Here is a 10699-nt window from a genome sequence, read left to right as displayed (position 1 = left end):
GCTACAACCTTGAGCTGCTTAATGATATTACACTATCACTGCAGGCTCAAAATCTACTAAATGTTTTCAACAGTTGCACATCTCATTACTAGTTTGTCCCGAGTGAAATGTATATGATCTGCTTTACCAGTATTTGTTTTAATGGTGAAAGTGCACTTACAGACAGAATCAACTTATACTTCAGTCAGGTTTACTATAAGCTTGCTGTTCTGAGGGTATGTGTACACTACGAAATTGTCATTTATAGAAGTTGGTTTTGTAGAAAGCATTTTTATACAGACAATTTTGTGTGTGTGTCCCCCACACAAATGCTCTAAGTGCATGGAGTCGGTGGAGTGTGTCCATAGTGCCAAGGCAACTGTCGACTTACGGAGTGTTGCACTGAGGGTAGCTGTTCTGCCGTCTCCGCCGCCCATTTGAATTCTGGGTAGAAATCCCAGAGCCTGATGGGACTAAAACTTAGTTGCGGGTGGTTCTGGGTACATATCGTCAGGCCCCCCTTCCCTCCCTCCTGTGAAAAAGCAAGGGCAGATAATCGTTTTCTGCCTTTTTTCTTGAGTTACGCGTGCAGACACCATATCACGGCAAGCATGGAGCCCGCTCAGCTAACCATCACCGTATGTCTCCTGGGCGCTGGCAGACGCGGTACTGCATTGCTACACAGCAGCAATTTATTGCCTTTTGGCAACAGACAGTGCAGTATGACTGGTAGCAGTCATCAATGTAGTCCTGGGTGCTCTTAACCGACCTCGATGAGGTCAGGGGTGCATGGGCAAACATGGGAGTGACTCAGGCAAGTCATTTCTCTTTTAAGTTTCATCTCATGGCGATTGAGTCCTACTGGCAGTGCATTATCTTTTAATCTACAGCCTGCAGAAGATGAGGGCCAGCGGTCATACTGCACCGTCTTCGGCCAAGCACCCAGGAGATGACTATGGCTAGCGGTCGTACTGCACGGTCTGCTGCCAGCAAAATGTATAAAGATAGATGAAGTAGCTCAAAACAAATAGACCAGATTTGTTCTGTATTCATTTTCTCCTCCCTCCATCTGTGAAATCAATGGCCTGCTAAACCCAGTTTTGAGTTCTATCCTTGAGGGGGCCATTCTGTTTCTCGCAAAGCCACCCCCTTTGTTGATTTTAATTCCCTGTAAGCTAACCCTGTAAGCCGTGTCGTCAATTGCCCCTCCCTCCGTCAGGGCAACGGCAGACAATCGTTCTGCACCTTGTTTTTTTGTGTAGACGTCATACCTCAGCAAGCATGGAGCTTGCTCAGATCACTTTTGCAATTAGGAGCACATTAAACACCACATGCATTATCCAGCAGTATATGCAGCACCAGAACCTGGCAAAGCGAAACCGGACAAGTAGGCAACGTCAGTGCAGTGACCAGAGTGATGAGGACATGGACACAGACTTCTCTCAAAGCATAGGCCCTGCCAATGCATGCATCATGGTGCTAATGGGGCAGGTTCATGCTGTGGAACACCGATTCTGGGCTCGGGAAACAAGCACAGACTGGTGGGACGGCATAGTGTTGCAGGTTTGGGACGATTCCCAGTGGCTGTGAAACTTTTGCATGCGTAAGGGCACTTTCATGGAACTTTGTGACTTGCTTTCCCCTGCCCTGAGGCGCATGAATACCAAGATGAGAACAGCCCTCACAGTTAAGAAGCGAGTGGCAATAGTCCCGTGGAAGCGTGCAACGCCAGACAGCTACCGGTCAGTTGGGAATCAATTTGGAGTGGGCAAATCTACTGTGGGGGCTGCTGTGACTCAAGTAGCCAACACAATCAAAGATCTGCTGATATCAAGGGTAGTGACCCTGGGAAATGTGCAGGTCATCGTGGATGGCTTTGCTGCAATGGGGTTCCCTAACTGTGATGGGGCCATAGACGGAACCCATATCCCTATCTTGACACCGGAGCACCAAGCCGCCGAGTACATAAACCGCAAGGGGTACTTTTCAATAGTACTGCAAGCACTGGTGGATCACAAGGGACGTTTCACCAACATCAACGTGGGATGGCCTGGAAAGGTACATGATGCTCGCATCTTCAGGAACTCTGGTCTGTTTCAAAAGCTGCAGGAAGGGACTTTATTCCCAGACCAGAAAATAACTGTTGGGGGGTGTTGAAATGCCTATAGTTATCCTTGGGGACCCAGCCTACCCCTTAATGCCATGGCTCATGAAGCTGTACACGGGCAGCCTGGACCGTAGCCAGGAGCTGTTCAACTACATGCTGAGCAAGTGCAGAATGGTGGTAGAATGTGCGTTTGGACGTTTAAAAGCACGCTGGTGCAGTTTACTGACTCAGCCCTCAGTGAAACCAACATTCCCATTGTTATTACTGTTTGCTGTGCACTCCACAATATCTGAGAGTAAGGGGGAGACGTTTATGGCAGGGTGGAAGGCTGAGGCAAATCGCTTGGCTGCTGGTTACACGTAGCCAGACACCAGGATGGTTAGAAGAGCACAGAAGGGTGCAGTGCGCATCAGAGAAGCTTTGAAAACCAGTTTCATGACTGGTCAGGCTACGGTGTGAAAGTTCTGTTTGTTTCTCTTTGATGAAAACCCCCGCCCCTTGGTTCACTCTACTTCCCTACAAGTTAACCACCCTCCTCTCCTCCCTTTGATCACCGCTTGCAGAGGCAATAAAGTCATTGTTGCTTTACACTCATCCATTCTTTATTAATTCATCACACAAATAGGGGGATAACTACCAAGGTAGCCCAGGAGGGGTGGTGGAAGAAAGAAGGACAAGGCCACACAGCACTTTAAAAGTTTAAAACTTTAAAATTTATTGAATGCCAGCCTTCTGTTGCTTAGGCAATCCTCTGGGGTGGAGTGGCTGGGTGGCCGGAGGCCCCCCCCACCGCGTTCTTGGGCGTCTGGGTGAGGAGGCTATGGAACTTGGGGAGGAGGGCAGTTGGTTACACAGGGGCTGTAGCAGCGGTCTGTGCTCTTGCTCTCTTCCCTGCAGCTCAACCGTACTCTTGAGCAATTAGTTTGATCCTCCAGCAGCCTCAGCATTGAATCCTCCCTCCTCTCATCACGCTGCCGCCACCTTTCAGCTTCAGCCTTCTCTTCAGCCTGCCCCTTACTCTATTCAGCCCACCACCTCTCCTCCCGGTCATTTTGTGCTTTCCTGCACTCTGACATTGTCTGCCTCCACGCATTCGTCTGTGCTCTGTCAGTGAGGGAGGACAGCATGAGCTCATAGAACATTTCATCTCAAGTGTGTTTTTTTCGCCTTCTGATCTTGGCTAGCCTCTGGGAAGGAGAAGATCCTGTGATCCTTGAAACACATGCAGCTGGTGGAGGAAAAAAAAGGGACAGTGGTATTTAAAAAGACACATTTTATAGAACAATGGGTACACTTTCACGGTAAACCTTGCTGTTAACATTACATACATAGCACACGTGCTTTCATTCCAAGGTCACATTTTGCCTCCTCCCACCACGTGGCTAGCCCCTCCCCGTGGCTAACAGCGGGGAATATTTCTTTTCAGCCACAGGCAAACAGCCCAGCAGGAATGGGCACCTCTGAATGTCTCCTTAAGAAAAGCACCCTATTTCAGTCAGGTGACCATGAATGCTGTCACTCTCCTGAGGATAACACAGAGCGATAAAAAACGGATGTTGTTTGAACGCCAGCAAACATACACTGCAATGCTTTGTTGTACAATGATTCCCAAGTACGTATTACTGGCCTGGAGTGGTAAAGTGTCCTACCATGGTGGACAGAATAAGGCTGCCCTCCCCAGAAACCTTTTGCAAAGGCTTTGGGAGTACATCCAGGAGAGCTGCGAATGCCAGGGCAAATTAATCATTAAACATGTTTGGTTTTAAACCATGTATAGTACTTTAAAAGGTGTACACACCAGAGGTCCCTTCTCCGCCTGGCGGGTCCGGGAGGCAGCCTTGGATGGGTTTGGAGGGTACTGGCTCCAGGTCCAGGGTGAGAAACAGTTCCTGGCTGTCGGGAAAACCGGTTTCTCAGCTTGCTTGCTGTGAGCTATCTACATCATCATCTTTCTCATCCCCAAAACCTGCTTCTGTGTTGCCTCCATCTCCATTGAAGGAGTCAAACAACACGGCTGGGGTAGTGATGGCTGAACCCCCTAAAATGGCATGCAGCTAATTATAGAAGCGGCATGTTTTGGGCTCTGACCCGGAGTGGCTGTTCGCCTCTCTGGTTTTCTGGTCGGCTTGCCTCAGCTCCTTAAGTTTCACGCGGCATTGCTTCGGGTCCCTGTTATGGCCTCTGTCCTTCATGCCCTGGGAGGTTTTGGCATTTCGAAAACTGGAACGTAGTTCTGATCGCACGGACTCCTCTCTCCATACAGCGATCAGATCCCTTACCTCCCATTCGGTCCATGCTGGAGCTCTTTTGCGATTCTGGGACTCCGTCATGGTCACCTCTGCTGATGAGCTCTGCATGGTCACCTGCAGCTTGCCACGCTGGCCAAACTGGAAATTGAAATTCAAAAGTTTGCAGGCCTTTTCCTGTCTACCTGGCCAGTACATGTGCGTTGAGAGTGCTGTCCAGAGTGGTCACAATAGAGCACTCCGGGATAGCTCCCGCCGGCCAATACCGTCTAATTGTGTCCACAGTATCCCAAATTCGACCCAGCAAGGCCGATTTCAGCTCTAATCCTCTTGTTGGGGGTGGAGTAAGGAAATCGATTTTAAGAGCCCTTTAAGTCGAAAAAAGGGCTTCGTTGTGTGGATGGGTGCAGGGTTAAATCGATTTAACGCTGCTAAATTCTATCTCAACTCCTAGTGTAGACCAGGGCTAAGTAACATCCCTTTCCTGATGTCTGTGCAGCTGTACATAAGTTGAAGCAGATACTGTTCATCCTATACTGAAGATTGAGGCAGGGAGAAAGATGTCATCTAGGTCAGTGGCAGACAACTAATTCAAGATGGTGACTCAGATGTGGGAACAACTAGTTCCTTAGCATTAAAGGAGTGTTTAAAAAAAAATTACCCTCAGATTATTCCCCTTCTACAGGGCTCCCTCTTCTTACACAAGGCGTTTGTCTCTGGCTTGCAGTAGTAATAGAAGATATATCAATCATTGATTGACTGGGGAACAGTTACTCTTAATTGCAGGAAGGCATCTTTTTATCTGAACTGTTCCTACATAAATGGTGCCCTGGTGCAGGAGCGTGGGTCCTAAATACTACTGCAATACTAGTTCCTTTTTGAAAATTCCCCAGTTTGAGCTGTCTTCTCATGTAGCTAATGGGCAGTTTTTAGACCTGTTTCCCAAACTTCACAGCATAAGGAAAAATTCCACTACACACATTTTTCCCTGTCCTGTGCTGCAGCATGGGGCAGATTGTAGTGAAGGCATTAAAGCATCAGATTTCTACTCCTCCCAATTTGGGACATCTAGAATAAGTATGAATGAAGCACCAAAGACAATTACAGTAACAGTGTCTGGCAGGAGAGGAGTCACCTGATACACCAGCTGAACCACACACAAACTGAGCCTAGAATGGCATTATGGGACCCTGCAAAGGGCCTTCTTCCTTACATCCTCTGGCCCCAACTTCCACTGATTACAATGCATCTCAGCAGTCAGTGCTCTTCTTCAAATAGGACTAAGAGAATGAAGAACAATCAATGGAAGCATTACAGTGACTCAGCCTTTCCAACCACGCCCTTGTTCAGATATGGACTGTTCTCAATTCAAGCTGCCTTCTGCTTTCCTGTGGGATGTAGCCAGGTAGAAGGAGGCCGTTATCTGCTTAGCTTCAGCAGACAATTTTTCAGAGGTTTGGGACCCAAACTCAGAGTTCCTTGTGATCCCTCCACCAAAGACCACCTTCCACAAAAGGTACAAGTCTCCCTAAGAATCTGGAATGAATTAATAGTTGGAAAGAGTATGATAGCTCTGAGCAGCCAAAACTCCTCCTACTTCAAATTTCCTGGGCAGCATGAGGATTTGTCCATGCTAGAGATTAATCAGTGGAATAATAAAAATTTATTCTTTGCATATGTGTCAGCATAGTTCATGCTGTAGGTGTGAATCTAAGTTTAGAATCTTTTGCATAGCCATGTCTGTTAAAACCCAGGATGGGCCTTGTGCTCCTGGGCAAGGACAGACTCTCCCTCAGTTCTCTCTTACTGCCCACAGCAGCAAGGTAGAACCTGGCCTGTGCCCGATTTACTCAGTCTTTGGTCTAAGCTTTAGACTTAGATGAAGAGTATTTTTTCACAAGTAATAAATTTCTAAATTCTTCATTTTAATTGGCAATTCCAAAATATAAAAATAGAAAAAAACCTCAGACAACCAATGAAAATTAGACTCCAAGCTCTCTGCCCTTTGTGTGATACCCAATTGCCCCTGATAGACTGGCGTAACAAATGTCTCTGCTGCCTGGGGGAAGCTCAGGTCCCCAATAAATGCTCTGTCTGTTGCTCTTTCTCCAAAACATTTTGCATCTGATATGGAGCTTCACCACAAATGTTGCTCCAACAGCCTGTCACATCTGTATCAGAAGTAGGACCTTAAGTCCAAAGACAACAGTCACAGCCTTCCTGCTCCAGGTATGATAGCAGAGCATAAACATAAGCATAAGTGAAAAGAGACAGAGAAGCTTTGGACCTGGTGCTGACATCAACATCGAGAGCCCTGCCGACTGAGAAGCGATTCCAGGTTTTAAGCATCCGCCTTCACCGTCCCAGCACTGATTTAGGAACCAACACTACTATTAGCACTGTCTTCACCAACATCAAACCTGACAGCACCACTATTCTGAGAGGTGGAGTTCTCCCAGTCTCTGGACCCTCCTCTGTTGGTTCTACCAGATAACATCTCCAGAGAGACCAGAATAATATCCTAGAGGATGCCCTGAGGGTGCCCAGTACCAGATTCCCAGACAAGACTGGCAACGGATGGGTCATGCACAACCTGTCCAATACCAGTACAACCTGCCCCCAAGGCCATATTGGCCATACTGGGGCTTGCCATCCCACCAATCCTGGAGCCGTGCCCTATCACATTTCCACAAGGAAGAGGAGATCCTGGTCCTTGTCAGCATTAGTAATGAGAGCTCCCTTGACAAAACTGGAATGGCTGAGCAAGCTTTGGCAGATCAGGCCAGGAGACACTCCAGCTTCCTTCTCTCAAAGAATCCTCTTTCTCCCCTGACAAGGCCATTGCCCCAGCTCTGGTGCCAACCATGGACTATTTTCAGGCATTCTAGAAACTTTTGTCCAAATGCAGATATCTTGGATATCAAAACTACAGTCATCCAAGGGGGCATCCATAAACTGTTTGACATTTTTGAGTTCCTTGGAGCACACCTGAATTGCCTGCACATCAGCAGGGGCTTGATAGATCCTGCAAGAAGGGCCTTTGGCACACTAGGGTTTCATGCCCCCAACTTTGAAACAGGTAGAGAAGAGGTTCCAAATCTCACCCAATGGGTTATTTTAAGCAAATTCTGTACGCATCCTACATGGTGATCACTTGTTTGCAGTCCAAGACATAACAAGGTCCACCCAAAGAATCCCAAAGGACAAGGATCTGAAGAAACTTGACCTTTTCATCAGAAAAACATACTCTTCAGACTACTGCAGTTTTGCATTGCAAATTACTAAGCACTGTTCATGAAGTACAGCTTCCTTGTGTGGGAAAGAGAGCAACCCCCTTCTTCTCCAGACTGACCCAGTACTTCAGAGGAACTGAAGGATAATCACAGCAAAGGCAGCATTATAGGCAGCCATGGGTGAGTCAGACACTGCCACCTAGTCCATGGCCACAGATATCCTGATGCTCGGGGCATCTTTGCTGCAGGCAGCAGGCACCCCTTGGATGTCCAAGCAACCATCAGATATCTGCCTTTCGAGGGAATGGATCTGTTTAGCTTTAGGACAGATGAGGTATTCTACTCATTAAGACTCCAGGCTATGTTAAGATACCTCAGGATCTATATCCCCATGTCATACCAGAAATCATTCTGGTACCAGCCCCCTCCAAGGCATAGAACATCATCCTTCATCCAGACCAGTTACTGTGAGTACTTGCTGTCCTGTTTTGTGGTGCAGTTCAGACCAGTGAGAGGTTGTGTCACTGCTTGTTGTGTAACACCGAGTGACTCAGAATGCTCTGCTGCTGTAGCTCCATGTCTGGACACTCCCAGCCAGCATATAAGCATGCACTGAATGTCTGTGTTAAGCAGCCTTATTTCAGCATCTCTAACTCCAGCAGCCTGCTTGTTACTCCACAACCATACTCTGTTCTCCATTAACCTTGGTTACAACTAGCTAAGTGACCCCCAACACACACCCAGTCCCAAAGGTCTCCAAAACCATCTTCCCTGAAATGTCTAGCCTCCTGGTACATTCAGAGACGTAATAAGGGCTGTTGCTCCTTTAAAGAGGCAAAAGCACAGCAGCTTGTTCCTTTAACGGGAGTTAATAATCACTTCAAGTCAAAGCCAGTATTGGATTGATTTTTAGAGGAAAAAAAAGTAAAAAGTGTATTTAATCAAAAAAGAGTTTTAAGTGAGTTCAAGTACGAGCGATAAAGTCAGCAATGGTTATAAACAAAAGTGAAAGCACACCTCTAAAACTCTGACTTACTCTAGCAAGATACAGTCTTTGCTGAAGATGGTTTTTCTCACGCAGTCTTCTGTCCAGCTTTTTACTGGCTTGCCTAGCAAGGACCTGGCAAGCACAGATCAAATCGCCTGTTTTCTTTGTCTCCTTGTGATAGGGTGTATGAACTCACACTGGGGAAGTAAGGGTTAAGGAGGAGCTCTGGGCCCAGAAAGCCTCACCCACCACCCCTGCTGGGCATGCTTACAGTGAAGGCTGAGCTCAGAAGGGACCAGTTTAGCTCAGTCTGGTGGATGGAGAAGGAGAGCAGTTGTGTGTTGCAGGTTCCTGCTAAGGAGCCACAAAGGCCCCACACAGCTGGGCCCAGTGCTCAACGCCTAGCCGCCACAAGCCTCTCAGCAATGCAGATGGAAACAAAGAGCTGCAACTGCAAGAGAAAAGTCCTTCGGAGCATAGATAGAACTCTAGAAGGGACTCAGAGGTGAACCACTGACCACCAACAAAGGACCAGAAGCCGGGGTAGGAAGTGGCCCAGGCTGCAGGTGTAGGAGCACCCGCTCCCCTAAGCTGCACGTTTTGGTTTAACTGCTTCAATGGGTCCTGTGTTGGAACGTGGTGGAGCAGGGAGGGCCTGGGTTTCTCTACCCTCAGCCATTGACTCTCGCCATTGGGCGGTACAGGCACTGACATTAGCTGCTAGGCAAAGCAGCTACTGATTCTTGCCAGGGGGCGATCCAGCTATTGGCTCTTACCACTGGGCGACACAGCCATTGACTGTCGCCGCGAGGCACCATAACCCAGAGTATTGCCACCAGGCAGGCAGTGCTGCTGGAACCAGACCTGAACCCCAGTGAGACATGGTGGAGAATGTGGGTAACTGGACCACCAACTGAATGATCCTAAAGAGGCCATGGTTACAGAAAAGCTGTTGAAATGGAGAACGACCAACATCAGGCAATTCATCAACATTAAGGGCAGATACTGCAACAGACTGCGGCCCAGCAACAACAGCAAGTGGCAAATAGCAACAGCAGCTAACTTGGGAGCTGGCGGCCCGGCACCAGGCACAAAAAGCACACCTGGTCCAGCTGGTGGCAATACTATTATAGCCCTTTTGCGCATCTGGTGTCTGGACCTATAGGAGATGCCCTACCTACCAGGCTGACCATCTGGCTCACTAAAAAGGACCCCGAGATGACCCCAAAGCCTTCCTTGTCACCTTCGAACGGGTGGCCACCGTGGCACGATGACCACCGGAACATTGGGCTATCTTTATAGCCGCACACCTGACCGGCCCTGCGCAAGCAGCTGATCAGAGCTTGGACCCCACTGAAGCACTAGACTACACTAAGGTAAAAGCAGCCATATTCAACTCCCTAGATATCAGCCCCGAGACATTCTGCCAAAGGTTTCACAAAGAGAGAGACCCACCCAGAGCCCGGTCCCAGGTAGTGGCCTAGCGTCTGAAGGATCAGTGTTGGTGCTGGTTAGACCCAGGAAAACAGACTGGGGCGCAGGTGGTGGAAGTTATCATATTAGAACAGTTCATCCAGATTCTCCCAGCTGGGGTGAAGCGTCATCAGCTGTCAAAACCAGATAGAGGCCGTGACACTAATGGAGAATTACGTGTCCACCCAGAGGCCAGTCTCACCAACACGGAGGGCAGGGGCCCCTGGAAGCAAGATTTCGACCCCTAGAGGGGACCAGGGAAGGACAGAAGGCTGAGGACAACTAAACCAGCCGTCACCTTGGGAGATACTCCTGGCTGCAGGGAGAAACCTAACCGCAGAGGTGGAGTGGAGAGGGGTGTCTCAGCAGGAAGGCTGGGTCACTGAGGACTCAAGTAGAGGCAAGGAGTCCCTGGGGAAGATGCCCTTGGGGTGCTACTCAGTTTCAGAGTGGGAGCCTTGCAACCTAGCTGGACCAAGTGAGGGTACCATGATGGGCCCTTTTGGACCATTTTAGGGGACTTAGCTCAGGGAGGGCTGCAGGACATTGGGGACATTTTGGATTGTGTATCCCAGAAGGGGTGGGATTGTTTTGCACATGGACAGAGTGTGATTTGGCCAGAGGGCTGAGTCACCAAAGACCCTGACAAGCGCAGCAGCCAACAGTGGGCACC

This window comes from Lepidochelys kempii, chromosome 6, assembly GCF_965140265.1.
Source record: "Lepidochelys kempii isolate rLepKem1 chromosome 6, rLepKem1.hap2, whole genome shotgun sequence".
In the NCBI taxonomy this organism is placed as follows: domain Eukaryota; kingdom Metazoa; phylum Chordata; order Testudines; family Cheloniidae; genus Lepidochelys; species Lepidochelys kempii.
Note: the sequence above shows the minus strand (reverse complement) of the source record.